General features: G+C 46.2%; 1 protein-coding gene across 4 annotated transcripts in view; it reads left to right on the forward strand.

The window, feature by feature from the left end:
- Positions 1 to 21,965, forward strand: part of PDE3B (phosphodiesterase 3B) — a 205,530-nt gene that overhangs the window by 18,063 nt on the left and 165,502 nt on the right. Inside the window, exon 1 of one of the 4 annotated variants that reach the window (XM_068261135.1) lies at positions 17,834 to 17,898. The exons of 2 other annotated variants lie outside the window; for them this stretch is intronic. The gene's annotated coding sequence lies outside the window, so the exon portion shown is untranslated. Of the gene's footprint in view, positions 1 to 17,833; positions 17,899 to 17,933; positions 18,152 to 21,965 lie in introns of those variants that run through there. One more of the 4 variants, XM_068261132.1, reaches the window with a different exon arrangement.

Here is a 21,965-nt window from a genome sequence, read left to right on the forward strand (position 1 = left end):
AACCGCTCTAAGGTTTCATTCACACTGCAACATTTTACTAGGGATTTCAGCAGCGGTTTCAATCGCTGGCGATCGCTAGTGCTTTGAAAAGCGCTACTGCAAAGTAATGTGTTCACACTTAGCAATTGCTTTGCAAAACGCTAGTGATTTTCATTGCATTTTGCGATCCCTAGTGTGAAGGAGGCCTAAGGCTCTGTTCCAGACCACAAGAACTGACAGTTGACTGATCCTATATTATTAATAGGACCCATCCATACTGTTAGTCCGGAATAGATCTGTTTACCGCAGTGCAGAAATCCACAGTCACATCATCCCGGTCACATGGTAGATATAGACAGGTCTACATGAACCTGTGATCCGGAAGCTGGATTTGGCTTGTCCTGGTCAGTTGTTGTGTTTTCTGCCAGTGGCTGGAATGACCGTGGTGCTCTTGGAGAGTGTCTGGAAGTCGCTATCAGTGCTCACTGTGTACGGACATGAGATGTGGCAGATACGAGGTCTTACGCCTTGCGCTTGTTAACACTCTGCAATTCCTGACCTCGCTCTGATGGCTGCTGGAGAAAAGAGTCCCTCAATAACACTTCCCTTCATCCTCTCCTCTGTCACATTGTCCCTTCACCATCTCCTCTGTCGCATTGGTCCCTTTACCCTCTTCTCTGTCGCATTGGTCCCTTCACCCTCTCCTCCGTCGTACCGTCCAATCTCCCTCTCCTCTGTCGCATTGGTCCCTTCACCCTCTCCTCCGTCGTACTGTCCCTTCTCCCTCTCCTCTGTCGCATTGGTCCCTTCACCCTCTCCTCTGTTGCATTGTCCCTTCACCTTCTCCTCTGTCGCATTGGTCCCTTCACCCTCTCCTCTGTTGTATTGTCCCTTCACCCTCTCCTCTGTCGCATTGTCTCTTCACCCTCTCCTCTGTCGCATTGGTCCCTTCACCGTCTCCCCTGTCGTATTGTCCCTTCACCCTCTCCTCTGTCGCATTAGTCCCTTCACCATCTCCTCTGTTGCTTTGTCCCTTCACCCTCTTCTCTGTCGCATTGTCCCTTCACCCTCTCCTCTTTTGCATTGTCCTCTTCTCTGTCACATTGTCCCTTCACCGTCTCCTTTGTCGTATTGTCCTTTCACCCTCTCCTATTTCGCATTGTCCCATCACCCTCTCCTCTGTCACGTTGTCCTTTCACCCTCTCCTCTGTCGCATTGGTTGGTCCCTTCACCCTCTGTCACATTGTCCCTTCACCCTCTCCTCTGTCGCATTGTCCCTTCACCCGCTCCTCTGTCGCATTGTCCCTTCACCCTCTCCTCTGTCGCATTGTCCCTTCACCCTCTCCTCTGTCGCATTGTCCCTTCTCTCTCCTCTGTCGCATTGTCCCTTCACCCTCTCCTCTGTCGCATTGTCCCTTCACCCTCTCCTCTGTCGCATTGTCCCTTCACCCTCTCCTCTGTCGCATTGTCCCTTCACCCTCTCCTCTGTCGCATTGTCCCTTCACCCTCTCCTCTGTCACATTGTCCCTTCACCCTCTCCTCTGTCACATTGTCCCTTCACCCTCTCCTCTGTCGCATTGGTCCCTTCACCCTCTCCTCTGTCGCATTGTCCCTTCACCCTCTCCTCTGTCGCATTGTCCCTTCACCCTCTCCTCTGTCGCATTGGTCCCTTCACCATCTCCTCTGTCGCATTGGTCCCTTCACCATCTCCTCTGTCGCATTGGTCCCTTCACCATCTCTGTCGCATTGGTCCCTTCACCCTCTCCTCTGTCGCAATTGGTCCCTTCACCCTCTCCTCTGTCGCATTGGTCCCTTCACCCTCTCCTCTGTCGCATTGGTCCCTTCACGCTCTCCTCTGTCGCATTGGTTCCTTCACCCTCTCCTCTGTCGCATTGGTTCCTTCACCCTCTCCTCTGTCGCATTGGTCCCTTCACCCTCTCCTCTGTCGCATTGGTCCCTTCACCCTCTCCTCTGTCGCATTGGTCCCTTCACCCTCTCCTCTGTCGCATTGGTCCCTTCACCCTCTCCTCTGTCGCATTGGTCCCTTCACCCTCTCCTCTGTCGCATTGGTCCCTTCACCCTCTCCTCTGTCGCATTGGTCCCTTCACCCTCTCCTCTGTCGCATTGGTCCCTTCACCCTCTCCTCTGTCGCATTGGTCCCTTCACCCTCTCCTCTGTCGCATTGGTCCCTTCACCCTCTCCTCTGTCGCATTGGTCCCTTCACCCTCTCCTCTGTCGCATTGGTCCCTTCACCCTCTCCTCTGTCGCATTGGTCCCTTCACCCTCTCCTCTGTCGCATTGGTCCCTTCACCCTCTCCTCTGTCGCATTGGTCCCTTCACCCTCTCCTCTGTCGCATTGGTCCCTTCACCCTCTCCTCTGTCGCATTGGTCCCTACACCCTCTCCTCTGTCGCATTGGTCCCTACACCCTCTCCTCTGTCGCATTGGTCCCTACACCCTCTCCTCTGTCGCATTGGTCCCTTCACCCTCTCCTCTGTCGCATTGGTCCCTTCACCCTCTCCTCTGTCGCATTGGTCCCTTCACCCTCTCCTCTGTCGCATTGGTCCCTTCACCCTCTCCTCTGTCGCATTGGTCCCTTCACCCTCTCCTCTGTCGCATTGGTCCCTTCACCCTCTCCTCTGTCGCATTGGTCCCTTCACCCTCTCCTCTGTCGCATTGGTCCCTTCACCCTCTCCTCTGTCGCATTGGTCCCTTCACCCTCTCCTCTGTCGCATTGGTCCCTTCACCCTCTCCTCTGTCGCATTGGTCCCTTCACCCTCTCCTCTGTCGCATTGGTCCCTTCACCCTCTGTAAAACAGTCCTGAAGTGAGACAGAAATGAAAATAGCAGGAAATCGTGTACAATCGACATTCCATTCCACAAATTTTCTTGACGTGCAGCACTTTGTAATATGTAGATGTTTTGTAATGTTTTCTAGCCAGTTCAATAACTCCAAGATTTTATTTGATGCAGAATATCAGATGAACTTAATTTGACCACTGGAGGCTGAACGTATAAATACCGTGTGATTGGTGGTTGGAAGCAGTGAAGAGAGATTACTTTTACCTGATTTCTCTTTTATTTAAAAAATAATAATTCAATCTGACTTTTTTTTCTGTGTCATTAAAGTGAACCCAAGGTGAAAGGGATAAGGAGGCTGCCATATTTATTTCCTTTTAAGCAATACCAGTTGCCTGACTGTCCTGCTGATCCTCTGCCTCTAATACTTTTAGCCATAGACCCTGAACAAGCATGCTGCAGATCAGGTATTACTGTCAGAACTGACAAGATTAGCTGCATGCTTGTTTCTGGTGTGATTCAGACACTACTGCAGCCAAATAGATCAGCAGGGCTGCCAGGCAATAGACTGGCATTGTTTGAAATGAAGTAAATATAGCACGCCTGAGCTAAGAGGGATGTGGAGGCTGACATATTTATTTCCTTTTAAACAATGCAGAGTGCCTGGCTGTCCTCCAGAGCCTTTCTCTCCAATTATAGACCTTGAACACGCACGGAAATCAGATGCTTTGGATTGAAGTCTGACTAGATTAGCTGCATGCATGGTTCAGGTGTGTGAGTCAGACACTACTGCAGCCAAAGAGATCAGCAGGACAGCAATAAAGCACTGTCAGACAACTCATGCAGAAAAACTGACGAGTGGAGACGGCCCTAGAACATTTAGGTAGTATGGGCTTGCTTTGGAGGGGGGCAGGGTTAGGTTTTGAGGTCTCTGCTTTGGGAGGGTGGGGGGGGGGGGGGGTAAGGCATTTAGGAAAGGTTCCCTTTAACAGCTACATTAAATAGTAAGTACTGTCCTCAATTGAAAGGTGGTGATTTTTGAGGTTGGAGAGCACTGGAGCAGCAGCGGACGCTGGCTTGTGATTGGCTGCTGGGGGCTGGGAGTTTGTGCCTCTCTACGCTCCTGTGAATTGTGTACATTGCTGAATTTGCACTGAGATATGTAATCGGTGATCGCCTGGCCGGCAGGGTGACACTGATGACGTTAGTTGTAGCTGTTCTGTTACACACGGCAAACATCATTTTACCTGAGGCTGCGAATGTAGGTCATTTGCTGCTCTGCATGCTCAGATCTGCCCCTGAATTGCCAAACTCCCTGCAAAGGACATTTTTGAAGCATTTTGGTGTAGAGATTTTAAATTTTTTGTACTGTTTGAGCTGGAACAGCTTTTTTTTTTTAAAAAAAGCTTGGAAAATTGCTCTGTTCTAACGTTTTTGGTTTGTTTGTTTTTAGAGCACTTTTTCGCTTTTCCTATAACCTGACCTGAGTAAAATTATTTAAAATAAACACATGAGGTAACTTCAAATGAACATTACCGTACATAGTTATCTTGCCATCAGTTCCTCTCAGAAGCTCACCATTTTCTTCAGACAATGATCCTTTCCAGTTCTGACAACATTTTGTCAGAACTAAAAGATGTCCGTTATAGCTGAGAGGACAACTGATGTGCCAGGTAATGTCCATGTTTCCCTATGGCTCAACTGGGCAATGTTACAGTTTAACAGTGTGCTGACCAGGAAGCTGTTATGGGGTAATGGCCATTTTCAAAATGGAGGACGGAGAATTCCCTTGGTCACAGTGAACAAACAGGAAGTGGGAGAGGAGAGCGAGGAGTAGACTACACGGGAGGCAAGTATGATTTGTGTATGTTTATTTTGACTTTTAATTTTCAGTTCAGGTATTCTTTAAACATTGAGGCTGAATCGCCTCTGAAATGCTGCAGGACCCGCGTTTGTGTTTGGGAAAAAAAATCACATCAGTCTGGTGTGATCCATCCTATTCAAATACATTGTTTTAAAAATCGCTCAGCAGCGCTCTTTGTGTGCCCCAGCCCTAAGGGGTCTTTTCGGTCTCTTTCAGCACCTCACACACTCCTGAGAGTTGAGGTTCACCATGAGCTTGCTGGGTTCTCTGTAACTATGTGTTGTGGGGGGGGGGGGGGCGCGGGGGAAGTGAAGCGCTGGATTGCCAGGACGGGGGAAGCGTCGTTAGGATTCAGAGGCTTCTCCCTCCAATGGTAAGTATCCCCCAGAGGTTTTTTTTTTCCTTTTTGTTTTTTTTCTGTTACAGGTTATCTTTAAAGAAAACACACTACTAACCAATCAAAATTCCCCATCTACTGTAGATGGTGTGTATTTGTGAGAGCGCCACCAATATGAAGTCAGGATGTTGGTGGTACTGCACCCCCGAAATACCTGCTTATTTTGTAATAACTTTTTTTTTTCATCTCTCTTTTGGGAGTTGCCCATTGCAGAAAACGTTCTCCAGGCTGTCATTTTCCCTCCATATTAGCGAGTCTTTATAATTAAAAGCAATTATGCGGTTGTGTAATTATAGCGGGGTGATTATAAGTTGTAGAACATCGAGGACAGAGTACAGCAGTAAGAAGGCCTTTTTATTATGCGTTTATTTTATAGCTTTATATTACAGAGGTTGAAGATATATTTCTGACTTTGACTGAATGATGAAACTGTGAGGTGGCCAGTGACGACCACCTCTGGCAAGAATCTAGTGTGTGTATACAGCGGCCCCCATGCCCTCTGACACCTCGGCCAGCAATCAGCGCGGCGAATCGACTTGGCCAAAAGCATTGTCCTCTCTACTCTCACCTTCTGTCCTATGCTTTTAGTGAAACATACCCTAAGGCTTCTTGCACACCAAGACGTTGTGTTAGGTGGCACGTTAAGGTCGCATAACGTGCACCTAACACAACGTATGGTGCTGCAAAAGCCGACGGTAGAGTGAGCCGCGTTAGGCTGCTCGATGCCCATAATATCTCCCAGAGTGGCGCTGATTGGCCAGCGGGACCACGTGATGCGGAGCGAGACACTCCGCATCACGTGGTCCCGCCGGCCAATCAGCGCCCGCCAGTGCAGTGAATATTAAGTAGCCATGTGCGCGGCTACTGTAGCTGGCTCTCCCCGCCTCCTCCGCCCCCCACTGCGCATGTGCAAACAGTCTAACGCGGCTATAGCCGCTCCAACGCCGTAGCATGCTGCACTTTGCACAGAACGTGCAGCGTTACATGTAACGCAACGTGGGCTGTGTGAACAGCCCACTTGTGTTACATTGCTGTGCGTTGGGGGAGCGTTACAGGCGCACTAACGTGCGCCTGTAACGTCTTGGTGTGCAAGCAGCCTAAAGCAGTAGTCCTTAAACTAAGGCCCACGGGCCGAATGTGGCCCCCTGAGGCTTTTTTACCGCCCCCCCCCCCCACACACAGACACAAAATGTATTACTTATAGATGTGGTCAGCTACATCTCTAAATATTGGTGGTCCGCATATAGAATAGCAGTGCTGGCACCGCCCATCCACATGGAAGCCAGAAAGCAGTAACCGCTGGTTTCCAATCAAATTCCACATCAGGTGACATTGCTGTCCAATTGGACTGCAGGTTGTCACCTGGGTATGCTTCACTGTCTGGCCCGCAAAGACTTCTACATCATCTTATGTATACTCTGGCCTCCCAGCAGTCTGAAGTATGTTGACCCGGCCCTCGACCCAAAACGTTTGGGGACCCCTGCTCTAAAAGATATTCAGTTAAAAAAAATGGCCAAAAAGAGTGTACAGGTAGTCCCTGACTTACGAATGACCCGCCAATATGAACGGGTTCTGTGATTCTGCGGGAACAAGTCAAAATTTGTTTTTGTTTGAGAAAATCAATTTTAAAAAATTCAAAGTTAAAATTACTTTTAACCTTGTGTATATTCAATTTGTATGTAGAAGGATCAGTTTGTATTTATGAGACCGCATCAAAATTAGTTTTATGCAAAAATCAGTATCAAACTTTATTATATCAAAAATCACAAAAAAATCAGGTTAAGGGCCCGTTTCCACTTGTGCCGCATGCGTCAGCGAGAGACGCGCAGCGACACTTCCGGGTCTGCGGGGAAAAACAGACGAATCCCATCAGCCGTGCCATGCACGGCTATGGGGTTCGCAGCCTCCCGCACAACTTCGGATGGAAAAGCCGGCTGAATCGCTAGCGCAAGCGATTGTGCTGCATTTGTTCCACATTTGTTGTAATGCATTTGCTGTTTTCTGACTGTAGTGGAACACAGCGTGCAGCGTTGAGGGAAAAAGCCACACAGCAGAAGTGTGGTAGAAATGTGTACACAAGCCCTTGACTAGCCTGTCCTCTCCTGTGATGTGTGCAGAGCTCTCTCCTATGTCTTGTGACTGCTGTAGAGGTGTGATGGGTCTCATGATCCTGGGCACACACCACATCTTACCATCGTGTTCCCCTCTGCAGAGATTAAACAGGGTAACGTATCTCTGAAAACTCATGACCCAGCCAGCAGTCTGTCCTGTGGGGCATTGTGGGAGTCAGAGATCGCAGCACATGAGGCATTATATAATCGTACTTGAGTGGAATTTGCGTCATGTTGTGCCATTGGCAGCTTCTCTGGGAGGGATACAACTAATAGGCCTGATCAAAATGTGACCCTATTTTGTTTCAGATGCAGCTTTTGTTGATTTTGCTGAGTGCGTTTTTTCTGAACTGTTCAAAATTGTTCCGCTGCTCTTTTGGCCGAGATGAGATGTATGCAGGGCTACCATGGAATTTCACAACCGCATATAGTTTTTTTGGCCTGGTTCACACTGCAAGAGCTTTTTAAAGAGGAACTGTAGTAAAAATAACATAATAAATAAAATTGCTCACTGTTGGTGACATCTTTAGTTCTGCCAGGTGATCTGTACGGAATGTTTGTATACTGGAGGCTGCGGTTTCTGCTGGCTATCATGTGTATGGGGCTTAAAGGGACGCTTAAGCCAGGAATAAGAAGTCAGTTTTGCTCACCTGGGGATTCTACCAGCCCCCTGCAGCCGTCCCGTGCCCTCAGTCACTCACGGAGCCTCCGGTCCCCCGCCACTAGCTAGTTTCGTTTTCGCAGTCAGTGGGCTTTCTGTGCCTGCACAGGCCTGGCCACGCGTATCTTTCCTCCTGTTCCCGTCCTAAATAGCATCCTGCACAGGCACAGAACTCTATTGCTGACGATAACGTGAAGAAAAATACACATGGCCAGGCCTATCAGTGAAAACAATACTAGCTGGCAGTGGAGGTCCGGAGGCTCCGTGAGAGACTGCGAGGGCTCGGGATTGCTGCAGGGGGCTGGTGGAAGCCCCTGGCAAGTAATGCAAAATAACATTTCAGCTTGCTTAATTTAATTTTACGTGCATGTAAAACACTCCTTCCTTGTTGTTCGTTGCCAGCTGCTGGATTAGTGCAGGTGATGAAAGTGAGTAACGGTGCCTCCCTCCATGTGCAGCTACTGTATTTACTCTTACAGAAGAGTAAGCACTTGGCAACAATACACCCAACAGAGTACTGTTGCCAAGGTAGCAAAGAAGAGCAGTTTGAGCTAATGTCAGTAGTTGAAATTCTTTGCCGAGTGTAGATGAATTGAATTGGATAGACAGTTTTAAAAGTAAATTAAAAAAAACAAAACAGCACTGATCTATATTTTTGGCAAAACTCATTATAAGGCGGAACCTTTTTCACACCTGTGAAAGGCTATGAAAGCTGCCATATTTCTCATTTTAAATAATGCACATTGCCTGGCTGTCCTGCTGATCCTCTGCTTCCAAAACCTTTATAAATGGCTGCTGAACAAGCATACAAATCAGATGTTTGAGACTGAAATCTAACTGGATTAGCTGCATGCTTGTTTCAGGTGTGTGACTAAGACACTACTGCAGCCAAAGAGATCAGGAGGACTGCCAGGCAACTGGTGTTGTTTAAAAGGAAATGCATATGGCAGCTTCCATAGCCCTCTCACCTCAAGTAAAATCCCCAGACATTGCCAGGACTGATCTTGCACATGCTTTACAGGAGGACCCTTTAGTTTGAAGCGGAGAATAACATTTACGGACTTGTTTTTCCTGTTTCTAGTAGCTGCGTCACCTGTGTGTGTGTGTGTTTTATCATGTGAGCTTGTGTAGGCCTGTTATGTGTGAATGTGTGCCATAGTGTGTGTTATGCATGTTTATGGTTGTTGTTGTTGTGCATGTATACTACGCAACTCCCAGCTCCACTGTGTCCGCAAGTTTTCAGTCTCCAGCGTCAAGGTAAACCGGCTACATGGCATCCTAGCAACTGACGGCAAACAGAGGCTCACGTCAGTCTCCGCACATTGATGTCAGCACTGTGGTCTGCACCTCCTCGTCTTTGTCTTGCTGATAAAAGCACTCCTCACTGCGGAGCCCAGGGGCCAGGCGAAAGTCTGCAGTCTGTGTCAGAGGTGTGACTGGCGATGTGAGGCCCGTGCAGAGTTCTGGATTGAGGATCGGATTTTAAGTCGAAAGCTAAAGCTGTTTAAATAACGTTAATAGATGAGAAGTGAAAGTTTTTCTTTAAAGGACATCCAAAGTGAAAATAAACTGATGGAAAAACAATTGTATCTATCCTCCTCCTAAAAAATGACTTTTTTAGATATCCCACAGTTTTATTTTATATTTAAATCTGGTTTTTAAGTTTTTACTGTTTCTTTGTCTCTGCTCAATGACACATGCATTGAAGTATGCCAGAGCTCAAATCTATGAATTATTGACCCTTTTTATCTTTTTCCTGCTCCTGGAAGCCGTTCACTGACAGGAAAGTATTTTATGGCTGTAATTACTTATCAGTGAGGGTCACACTGTAGTCTAACCCGGACAGAAACTGTCACTTGCATACCTGATGTTTAACTGTTTCAGGCAGAGAAAGAAAAAAAGGAACACAGCCTAGTGATTTGTGTGCTTGGCACTGTACATACACATGTCTATCTCATCATGTCACATCGGGTGTCCTTTAAAATGCACCAGAACTTTGAATTTCCTCTCTGCTCTAAAAGATAAGCAACAGCATAATATTTAAAGCAAAACATTTATTTGTTACAGCTATTACAAATCTTGCAATAAATGTGCAAGGTGTCTACTTCCTGCTTTCATTGAAGCAGACATATTGTAAGCATCCTGTGTTTACAAATTAGCTGCTTTGCCGTGGTAGAGGAGATTCCTGAGCTGACAGCTGAGAGATCATATTACAGTTCACAGTTGAGGAGGAACTAGACAGGCTAAACTCTGTAAATACATTCAGGGTGTGTTTCCGGGTGTATTTCTTCTGTGTTGTGCAAGAGTTCAGGTCCACTTTAAAGGACACTTGTAATGAGAGGCATATGGAGGCTGCCATATTTATTTCCTTTTTTTTTTTTTTTTCAAAAAATTTTATTTGGTTTTCAAAATAATACAACATCACGGGTGTAAATTACCCGCCATCAGAGGTAAAATAAGATCTGCATACAAAGATGCAAAAACTAGCAACCAGCTATATACTGTCAAACTACCCCTATTTGATGTCCCCCCCTCTCCTCCCTTTCCCACCCTCAGTAGTCACTCCTTGTCAATCTACCCATCCGTGTGCTCAGTGTTTAACTAATGGTTTTCCTGCCCAGGTCATCATCTTTCAGGGCCTACTTCGTAATTTCCAATCTACCCAATGTTCCTTGAAGTTGAGACGTGCAGTACCAGCCCGTATACTTAAAATGTTCCATGAGCTCATTCCTTTCTTTCGTAGTAAAGGAGGCTAGGATAAAGTGTTTCCAAGTAATGAACAGGTGTTTGGTCCTTTTTTCTTTGTGTAATAGAGCGTCCAATCTGTCCAAATTAAAGAGATGGGTAAGTTCCTCCTTAACATCCCACATTTATTTCCTTTTAAACTATACCAGTTACCTTTAATACGTTTAGCCATAGACCCTGAACAAGCATATGCAGATCAGAGGTTTCTGACAAAAATGTCAAGTTTAGCTGCATGCTGGTTTCAGGTGTGCGATTCAGAAACTTATGAGTAGCAGGACTGCCAGGTAACTGGTATTGTTTAAAAAGAAATAACGATGCCATCCTCCATATACCTCTGACTTCAGGTTCCCTTTAATTGTAAGCTCTTGGCCCTAGCGTCCTGAAATTAGAACATTAGAGCATGAATTAGCAGATGTGGAGGTAAAGGCGTTTAGGCTGTGGCTCTGGCTTGTGGTGGTGGGTGATGATTGGACGCTGGTCGTGGACACAGCCACGGTGCTCTCTTGTGCACTCAGTACATTGATTAACTGCCTACGGCATTTATTCTGACGTAATAAGTACCGCACCCACATTATATACATCTCATTTAATATGTTTTTCTCTCTGCAGCTACTTTCTTCTTATCAGGCTTTTCTTTATCTTCATCTGTATGTTTTGGTTCTTTCTGCCTCTTCTCCTTCCTTCTTTCAGTTTTGACTCCACCCCTTGAATATTTCTGTCTCTCAACTGCTCACCTTTCCTCCTTCCCTCCTCCCTTCACAGCCCTCCCTCTCTCCTCCTTTCAATCACCACCTTATCTCTCCACATTACCCCTCATTTTTCCTCTCTCCATTGAATCTTCCTCTCCATTCTTGTTCTCCTCATTTCCCCCCTTCAGTCACTCCTCTCTTCACAGTCCCCCCTCTCTCCTCTCTCTTCACAGTCCCCCCTCTCTCCTCTCTCTTCACAGTCCCCCCTCTCTCCTCTCCCTTCACAGTCCCCCCTCTCTCCTCTCCCTTCACAGTCCCCCCTCTCTCCTCTCCCTTCACAGTCCCCCCTCTCTCCTCTCCCTTCACAGTCCCCCCTCTCTCCTCTCCCTTCACAGTCCCCCCTCTCTCCTCTCCCTTCACAGTCCTACCTCTCTCCTCTCCCTTCACAGTCCTCCCTCTCTCCTCTCCCTTCACAGTCCTCCCTCTCTCCTCTCCCTTCACAGTCCTCCCTCTCTCCTCTCCCTTCACAGTCCTCCCTCTCTCCTCTCCCTTCACAGTCCTCCCTCTCTCCTCTCCCTTCACAGTCCCCCCTCTCTCCTCTCCCTCACAGTCCCTTTACAGCCCCCATCTCTCTCCCTTTACAACCCCCCCCCCCCCCCCCCACACACACACACACACCTTTCTCCAAATCTCTCACAGCTTCCACTTTGTCTGATTCTTTGCATCTCTCTATTGTAGTGCATCTGCATCTCTTTCCCTCTTTACACCACTCTCCTCTCCGCCCCACCCCAGTGTTTCCCTCCTCCTTACTCTGAAATACATGGATATGCTCAAGAAAGCCCCCCCCCCCCCCTGTGCTCAGTATATATTAGATGTGTGTAATGCATCTAGCCTGGGTGGATCAATAGTAACACTGTTACACACTCTGTTCTATTTAGGGCTGTTACAGATGCAGGAGGATGGCACATATCTTATGCAGGGCGATTATCGGACGTTCAGATTGCTTTCTCCTGGGAATCTGTAGTCTTTCTATGAGAGGTCTGCCTGTTATCACCCTGCGGTCTGCTGTCTCTCCCCGCTGTGTCTCTTTACTCTCTGCTTCTGTCTCCTCTGTCTGTCCAGGGCCGCTTATGCACAGGACGGCGGAATTGCATGCATATTGGTTATAACTGGTGGCAAAATGAGTATAAAGTTTGGGAGCCAGCCGGTCCAGCCCCAGAGCAAATAGCACATTTTAGAAGCCAGTTCTATTGAGATCATACTGACAGAGGCACACTGGTGATAGGGCTCTTGAGATTAGTCTAGCCTTGAGTTATGAGTGTTAGAACCTCCACTCCTTGACTGTGCGCACTGCCATCATTCTCTCTTCTTTCCCATCATGCCTCTCTTCGGGGCAAGGGGTGATGGGAAAGAAGGAGAAGGGCATCCAGAACTTCACTTAGTGAGGTGCCCAAGAGATGCACTTAAAGTGAACCTGAGGTGAGAGTGATATGGAGGCTGCCATATTTATTTCCTTTTAAACAATACCAGTTGCCTTGCAGGCCTGCTGATCTATTTGGCTGCAGTAGTGGCTGAATTACACCAGAAACAAACATGCAGGTAATCTTGTCAGTTCTGACAATATTGTCAGAAACCTCTTATCTGCTGCATGCTTGTTCAGGGAGTGCAAATGTATAGTACTACTGTGTAACTTAATTTGTAGTTCCCAACCCCAAATTTAACAACATATCAAATTCATTGATTTCAGGAGCAAAGGGGGTGCATACATTTGCATATATAATTTGCATAATCCTGCATCAACGCAGAATTACTTTCATCTCATTGACCATCTCTACTAGTGACTCAACCAGGGCTGTGGAGTCGGTCCAAAAATCCACCGACTCCTCAGTTTAGGATTCCACCGACTCCGACTCCTCTAATTTGCATATTACAATTTTGTTGATTAAAAGTATGTAACGTGAAACTCGTCTCTTAACTGCCAACGCTTAGGAATTTTACAAGACAACTGAAGTTAGAAGGATATGTAGACTACTATATTTATTCCCTTTAGACTAAAACTAGTCCTTGGTAAGAGTACTTACATCTATTAGGCCCTAGGCAATGTAAGTGTGGGTACATGTAAGAATGATGTGCAGGTACTCTGCAGGGGAATGAGGAGATTCTTCATCTATTACACATCATCCATGTACAATCTGAACATGGATCAGGCCCTAGGCAATGTAACTGTGGTACATCTAAATGTGATGTGCAGGTCGCTGCAGGGCAATGAGGAGATTCTTCCTCTATTACACATTCTTCATGTACAATCTGAACATGGATAAGGCCCTAGGCAATGTAACTGTCGGTACATGTAAGAGTGATGTGCCGGTGCTCTGCAGGGGAATTAGGAGATTCTTCCTCTATTATACATGCACAATCTGAACCAGGTTTATGGGTGACCAACACCTCTCTGTTCAATGTGCACAACATTCTCAGTGGATTCACTGCAGCTCTGTGGGGAGTGCATATGTAGAGTATAGTATTATTGTGTAACAAAGTAAACCTGAGACAGATGAAATTAAAGTTTTATACATACTTGGGGCTTCCTCCAGCCTCCTTAAGGCTAATCAGTCCCTCGTTGTCCTCCACCACCTGGATCTTCTGCTATGAGTCCAGGTACTTGAGCCAGTCTGGTGTAGTGCGCATGCACACACTCTGCTGCCGGGAGCATACTAGACCTGCGCAGCACTATTGCGCAGGTGCAGAATGTTCCTGGCTGTGGGAGCGGCACGTGGCTGGACTGCACTGACTGGCTGAATTACCAGGACTCGTAGCAGAAGATCCAGGTGGTGGAGGAGGACAGCGAGGGACTGATTGGCCTGGAGGGGGCTGGAGGAAGCCCCAGGTATGTATAAAAAAACTTTACTTTTCATTCGTCTCAGGTACCCTTTAATTTGTAGTCACCAAACCAAATTTTAACATATCAAATTATTTGATTTCATGAGCAAAGGGAGTGCATACATTTGCATAAATCAGCATCAATGCAGAATTATTTCCATCTCGTTGACCATCTCTATTAGTGACACAGCTACACATCAGGCTTTATTCTTACAGCATAGATGTTATTTAGTATATATGAGATTCCTGTGTACACGTCATATATACAGTCACAATCAGATGTGTATATCTGACTTTAAAAATACGGGGACTGCTTTATTGAAGCAGCACAAGTAACTAATTTTGGTTTATTTCATTTTTGTAGACTGAGCACAGCTATTACTGTATATATACATTATTTTTAATGACTATTATCTGAGAAATAGAACATTTTATCATATTTTCTATTTTAATTACAGTTACAAATTCATTAGGAGTCAGAGTCGGTGCATTTTTCTCGACTCCCACCCTGAGCTCCAGGCATCCAAAATTGCTCCGACTCCACGACTCCGACTCCACAGCCCTGGACACGACTACCCATCAGGCTTTATTCTTACAGCAGAGAAGTTATTTATCATGTATAAAAGATTCCTGTGTACACATCAGATATACAGTCACAATCAGAAATGTACATCTGACTTTCAAAATACAGTGGCCTCAATTCACTAAGCAGTTTAGACTAGTCTACTGATGGTTTTTAGTCTACTGATGGTTTGGTGTAATGTGGGAATACACGGCTCGATTCTGAGCCATTTAGATGGCTCGATAGATAATTTCCAACATGTCTGATCTATGGCCCGATTGTTTTGCCGCTCGATTCCGCAATGAAGACAATGCAAAAAGATCAGAAAAACGACCGGAAGATAAGCGAATCGCCTGCGGAATAGAGCGGAGAATCGAGCGGCAAAATCGAGCTGTGTATGCCCAGCATAATACCTGTTTTTAGACCTGGTGTAAACATTAGGTAATTAGGTCGGTAAAGCAGGGGAAATGATCAAAATATCCAATTCACCAAGGCAAACAAGGAGTAACCACGCCCACTTTTTCTGACAGAGATTAGACCAGATGATTTCTATCGGTAAAATAATTCTGTGAGGTATTTTAGACGCGAGGATGGAATATTTTGCATTATTCAGGGCTGTGGAGTCGGGAGTCAGGGCAATTTTGGGTACCTGGAGTCGGAGTCGGGAAAAAATGCACCGACTCCGACTCCTAATGAATTTAAACTGTAATTAAAATAGAAAATATGATAAAATGTTCTATTTCTCAGATAATAGTCATCATAAATTATACATACAGTAATAGCTGTGCTTAGTCCACAAACATGAAATAAACCAATCAAAATCAGTTACGTACTTGTGCTGCTTCAATAAAGCAGTCCCCGTATTTTTAAAGTCAGATATACACATCTGATTGTGACTGTATATATGATGTGTACACAGCAATCTCATATATATATATATATATATATATATATATATATATATATATATATATATATATATATATTATAAAATAACATCTATGCTGTAAGTATAAAGCCTTTGGTTTGGCGACTACGAATTAAATGGTACCTGAGAAGGATGAAAAGAAAAGTTTTATACATACCTGGGGCTTCTTCCAGCCCCCTTCAGGCTAATCAGTCCCTCGCTGTCCACATCCACCACATGGATCTTCTGCTATGAGTCCTGGTAATTCAGCCAGTCAGAGCAGTCTGCACCTGCGCAACAATGCTGTGCAGGTGTTGTACACTCCCGGCAGCAGAGTGTGTGCATGCGCACTACACCAGACTGGCTCAAGTACCTGGACTCATAGCAGAAGTTCCAGGTGGCGGAGGACAGCGAGGGACTGATTAGCCTGAAGGGGGCTGGAGGAAGCCCCAGGTATGTATAAAACTTTAATTTCATCTGTCTCAGGTTTACTTTGTTACACAATAATACTATACTCTACATATGCACTCCCCACAGAGCTGCAGTGAATCCACTGAGAATGTTGTGCACATTGAACACAGAGGTGTTGTCTATCACCCATAAACCTGGTTCAGATTGTGCATGAAGAATGTGTAATAGAGGAAGAATCTCCTCATTCCCCTGCAGAGCACCTGCACATCACTCTTACATGTACCCACAGTTACATTGCCTAGGGCCTGATAGATGTTCTTTGTTCCGGTCTGTAGCTTTTTCAAGTACTCTTACCAAGGACTAGTTTTAGTCTATGACTAAAGGGAATAAATATGGCAGTCTCCCTATACTTCTCACTTCAGTTGTCTTGTAAAATTCCTAAGCGTTGGCAGTTAAGAGATGAATTTCATGTTACATACTTTCAGTCAACAAGATTGTAATATGCAAATTAGAAGAGTCGGAGTCGGTGGAATCCTAAACTGAGGAGTCGGAGTCGGTGGATTTTTGTACCGACTCCACAGCCCTCGCATTATTTATGCAGGAGTTTAATTGTATGCAGAGGAGAGCTCATCAAAGGAGAAGGATGTCAGTCATAGCTACTTGTTTGTGAATTGCATCTTTTGATCATTTCCCCTGCTTTACTGACTTAAAGAGACACTGAAGAGAGAATAATTCTCGCTTCAGAGCTCATAGTTAGCAGGGGCACGTGTGCCCCTGCTAAAACGCCGCTATCCCGCGGCTTAACGGGGGTCCCTTCACCCCCAACCCCCCCTCCCCCCCCGCAAAATCAACGACCAAATTGGTCGTAGATTTAGCTGCTCCTAGAGGCAGGGCTAACGGCTGCAGCCCTGCCTCTAGTCGCGTCTATGAGCGGCGCATCGCCGCCTCTCCCCCGCCCCTCTTAGCGAAGGAAGACTGAGAGGGGCGGGGGAGAGGTGGAGATACGCGCTGACAGATGCGCGTGGGGCAGGGCTGCGGCGGTTAGCCCTGCCTCAATCCGGTAGAGATCCCCGGCTGCACGGAGGGGATTTCGGGGGTTAAGGGACCCCCGTTTAGCCGCGCGATGGCGGCATCTTAGCAGGGGCACACATGCCCCTGCTAACTATGAGCTCTGAAGCGAGATTTATTCTCGCTTCAGAGTCTCTTTAATTCCCGAATGTTTTAGACCAGGTCTAAAAACGGGTCTAAAACATTTGGTAATTATTAGTGAATTCTCTTTTGATGCAACTGATTTACACCAAACCATCAGTAGACTAAAAACCATCAGTAGACTAGTCTAAACTGCTTAGTGAATTGAGACAACTGCTTTATTGCAGCAGCATAAGTAACTAGTTTTTGATTGGGTTATTTCATGTTTGTGGACTAAGCTTTGCTATTACTGTATAATTTATTTTTTGTGACTATTATCTAAGAAATAGAACATGTTGTCATATTTTCTCTTTTAATTACAGTTTAAATTAGGACTCCGAGTCAGTGCTTATTTTCCAGGTATCCAAAAATGACTTTAACTCCGACTCCACAGCCCTGTTTCTCACTAGTGGTTGCTTCTATGGGTAGCCTGGCATAACAGTAGCATTGTCATTCTTGCCAGCCTGTTTTAAATTGCACTGACCTCACACCTTCCATGTCTGAGTAATGAGCAGGAAATTGAGCTCTGTGTGCCACCCTAATTGGTCCAGAAGTGACAGGTCATCTTAGCAGATGTGATTATTCTCGTTCTGTCTGCCTTGAGATGCCACCTCAGTGGAGAGCAGCTGCTACTCCCTCTCTGGTCTCTCCCCTCATCATCAACTCTTGTGTTGTACCGTTACCTAGGGAACCACAAGACCAGTGCCTGGTGAGTGTAGCGACCTCACCGGAGGTGCAATGATCCCTCCATCTAGGGGGCGGTACTGCCGACCGCGCACCGCTATTAACAAATGAATTTATTTTCAGATTCTTAATGAGTATTTTAGTTTGTGCATCCCTCATGGGAACACAAATTCAAGGCCACTGAGGATAAACAAGAATGGATTGGAAGTGATTAAGTGTTAAAAGAATGCGATTCAGGGACTCAAGTATGAGGGTACTGAAGGAGTGCAATAACAAAGGTACTAAATGATTGTGTATTCGATTAGATCATTCAGAAAAGAAGGAAAAGGTTGTATTCAATAGATCCACAGCATTAAAGGGAACCTGAATTGAGAGGGATATGGAGGCTGACATTTTATTTTAAAGGGACTCCGAGCACCTCTCATGGGCATGCTTTTAAAGAGGAACTCCAGTGAAAATAATGTAATTAAAAAAAAAAGTGCTTCATTTTTACAATAATTATGTAAAAATGATTTAGTCAGTGTTTGCCAATTGCAAAATCTTTTAACCACTTGCCGACCAGTGGATTTTACACTGATCGGTGCTGCGTGGGCTCTACAGCCCGCAGCACCGATCAGGAGTCCAGCAGGGCGATCAGACTAACCCCCTTTTTTCCCCACTAGGGGGATGTCCTGCTGGGGGGGTCTGATCGCCGCCGGCCATCTGCGTTTTGCGGGGGGGGGGGGCTTCTCAAAGCCCCCCTCCGCAGCCATTTCTGCCCTCTTGCTCCTTACCTCCCTCCCTCTCTCCGTAATGCGCAGGACGGAGTTCCGTCCTGCGCATTGAAGGATAGGCTTCAGCCTATCATATGCCGGCGATCCCCGGCCAATCAGAGGCCGGGGATCGCCGATCTGCCTTACGGCGCTGCTGCGCAGCAGCGCCATATGATGTAAACAGCGGGGATTTCTTCCCCGCCTGTTTACATTTTGCCGGAGAGCTGCGATCGGCGGCTCTCCGGCTGTTCACGGAGACACCCTCCGTGAACTGACATGGAAAGGCCGCTCGATCGAGCGGCCGTTTCCATGGTAACCCGCAGACGACCAATTTACGCCAATCGGCGTTAGCTGGTCGTCAAGAGGTTAAATCCCTTATTTACATTCTGACATTTATTACATGGTGACATTTTTAGTGTTGGCAGGTGATGTAGCTGCTGCATTCTTTTTTGGCAGTTGGAAACAGCTGTAAACAGCTATTTCCCACAATGCAGCAAGGTTCCCAGACAGGAAACTGCCAAGAGTACGTACTCGAGTTTCTTATTAGAGGGGATTCACCACAATATCAGTCATACAGCGCCCCCTGATGGTCTGTTTGTGAAAAGGAATAGGTTTCTCATGTAAAAGTGGGTATCGGCTACTGATTGGGATAAAGTTCAATTCTTGGTCGTAGTTTCTCTTTAAGACTCCGACCAGTACTGCAAAGTACTTAAAGAGGAACTCCAGTGAGTATTTTACTGTTGGCAGGTAATGTAGCTGCTGCATGGTTTTTGGCAGTTGGAAACAGCTGTAAACAGCTATTTCCCACAAAAGTTTGAACTTTTCTTGTGGGAAGGGTTACTTGTGGGAGGAGTTTCACCACAATATTAGTCATACAGCGCCCCCTGGTGGCTTGTTTGTGAAAAGGAATAGATTTCTCATGTAAAAGGGGGTATCAGCTACTGATTGGGATAAAGTTCAATTTTTAGTCGGAGTTTCTCTTTAACCTCCTGCCGACCGCGTCACGCCGATGGGCGTGGCCGCGGTGGCAGCCCCAGGACCGCCTAATGACAATTTGCGTAAAGTCCTGGGGCCAGCTAATGCATGAGATCGCGCGCGCATCTCATGCTCGGGGGGCGGAGAGACTGATAGACGGCGTGATCGCCGTCTATTTACTCTGTGCAGCGCTGCGATCAGCAGCAGCGCTGCACTGGGGACAGCCGCGTGACACGGCTGTCCCCCTGGGGGACAAGAGAGCGATTGGCTCTCATAGGCAGAAGCCTATGACAGCCGATCGCCATAATTGGCCGGATGGGGGGAGGGAGGTAGCGAGGGAAGAATCAAATTTAAAGAAACACTACTTTTTAAAAAAACACACCAACAATAATATGTATTACAAAATAAATAAGCATTGCTGGAGCGATCAGACCCCACCAACAGAGAGCTCTGTTGGTGGACAGAGAGCTCTGTTGGTGGGGAGAAAAGAGGGGGCTAATCACTTGTGTGCTGTGTTGTGCGGCCCTGCAGCTTGGCCTTAAAGCTGCAGTGGTCAATTTGACTAAAAATGGCCTGGTCACTAGGGGGGTTTAGCACTGCAGTCCTCAAGTGGTTAAAGATGCATACCGTTCTGTAGCTTGTTCTCTCCTCTTTCATTGGATGCCTGAGTCGCCTTTCTACACCAAATATTTTTTCATTCGATTTCAATTTAAAAATTGTGGCTGCCATCTTGGCTATGTTATAACTTCCTGGTCACCCCGGTCTTCTCAGTTAGAGAAGTGCATCAATAAATGAAGCAGGAAGAGGAAGTGACACGCATGGCCTTTGCAGGAGGCTCCTCCAGAGGGGTCATAGCACGATTTTTTTGGAAGTCGTCTGGCTTAAAGGCATGCCCATGAGAGGTGCTTGGAGTCCCTTTAAACAATACCAGTTACCCGGCTGTCCTGCTGACCCTCTGCCTCCACTACTATTAGCCATAGACCCTGAACAAGCTTGCAGAGCAGATGTTTCTGACTGAAGTCTGACTAAAGTAGTCACATGCTTGTTTCAGAGTGATTGGTAGGACAGCTAGGCAACTGGTGTTGTTTAAAAGGAAATAAATATGGCAGTCACTATATCCCTCTCAGCTCAGGTGTCCTTTTAAAGAACCTAAACTAGTATTTACCGATATTGAAACCAGTTGTGATCGTATCTGTGAAAAAAAATCTGCATGCCAATCGACCAGTTATTTAAGGAAAACGATTGATAATGGTATTGTTCAAGATTGATTGGGCCCACCAGCCTTTCTGTTTTCACATAAATCTGAATGCGATACGCAATACCAAAGTTCACTTAAAATTGTACCGTTAATGGGCACCTTAAAGAGGAACTCCAGCCTAAACAAACATACTGTCAATAAATTACATTAGTTTTGTTAATTAAAATAGATAGGTAATATAATCTCTTACCCACCCAGTTTTAAAAGAACAGACAAATGTTTGTGATTTCATGAGGGCAGCCATCTTTTTGGTTGGAAGGAGGGGACAGGGAGCATGAGACACAGTTCCAGCTGTCTTGTGTCCTGATCACCCCTCCCAGTTGCTAGGCAATGAGAACAACAACATCCGAAATCCCATCATGCTTTGCACAGTATCAGGGGAAAAATGCCCGGGCAGTTTTCTTTTATGGGGCGGAGCTTAGCTTCTGTGCAGCCAAAAAGGAGGCTTGGATAAGAAAAACAAAGTTCTGATGCTGTGAAACTGTTAAAGAAACACCACGCCTTTTCAGTGCTGCTGAGTAGATTTTTAGTCTGGAGGTTCACTCTGAGAGGCAGAGAATAGCATTTGCATAAAGAAAGAGGGCTGAAATTATCTCCCCCCATTTTTGAATTTTCAGACTCTTACTTTGGTAGTGCCATGCGACATGATCCACAGGGACATCAGAAGTGCATACACAAAGTCCCAAAAAACGCCATTCTAGTTTCTCTATCAAGAGCATTTGCAGGGAAGTGGGTCTATGTGTCAGAAGCCGAATGATATAGGGCTCAAGAGAGAGATTCGGGGAGAAGTCCATAGAAGGAAATTCTAACATCCCATTGCAAGAGGCCTGTGAAATTTTCACTGGAAGTCCACTTTAACGGCTTATTTCTGCCACGCCCCTAATTCTAAGCTCACATCCTGTCAAGCACCTCAGCAAAACCACTTCCCTCTGCCCTGTGCTTATTATCCCTAACTGCTCACCCTGATGTAACCTTGTTCCAGAGCTACATACAATGGCCTCAATTCACTAACCTTAACTCCTGTCTTTAATAACTCTTCTGAGCGGTTTTAGGGCTGGTGCACACCGAGCGGCTTTTTCAGCGTTTCTGCAGCCGCTTGCGGCTGCG

This window comes from Hyperolius riggenbachi, chromosome 11, assembly GCF_040937935.1.
Source record: "Hyperolius riggenbachi isolate aHypRig1 chromosome 11, aHypRig1.pri, whole genome shotgun sequence".
NCBI classification, from domain to species: Eukaryota; Metazoa; Chordata; class Amphibia; order Anura; family Hyperoliidae; genus Hyperolius; species Hyperolius riggenbachi.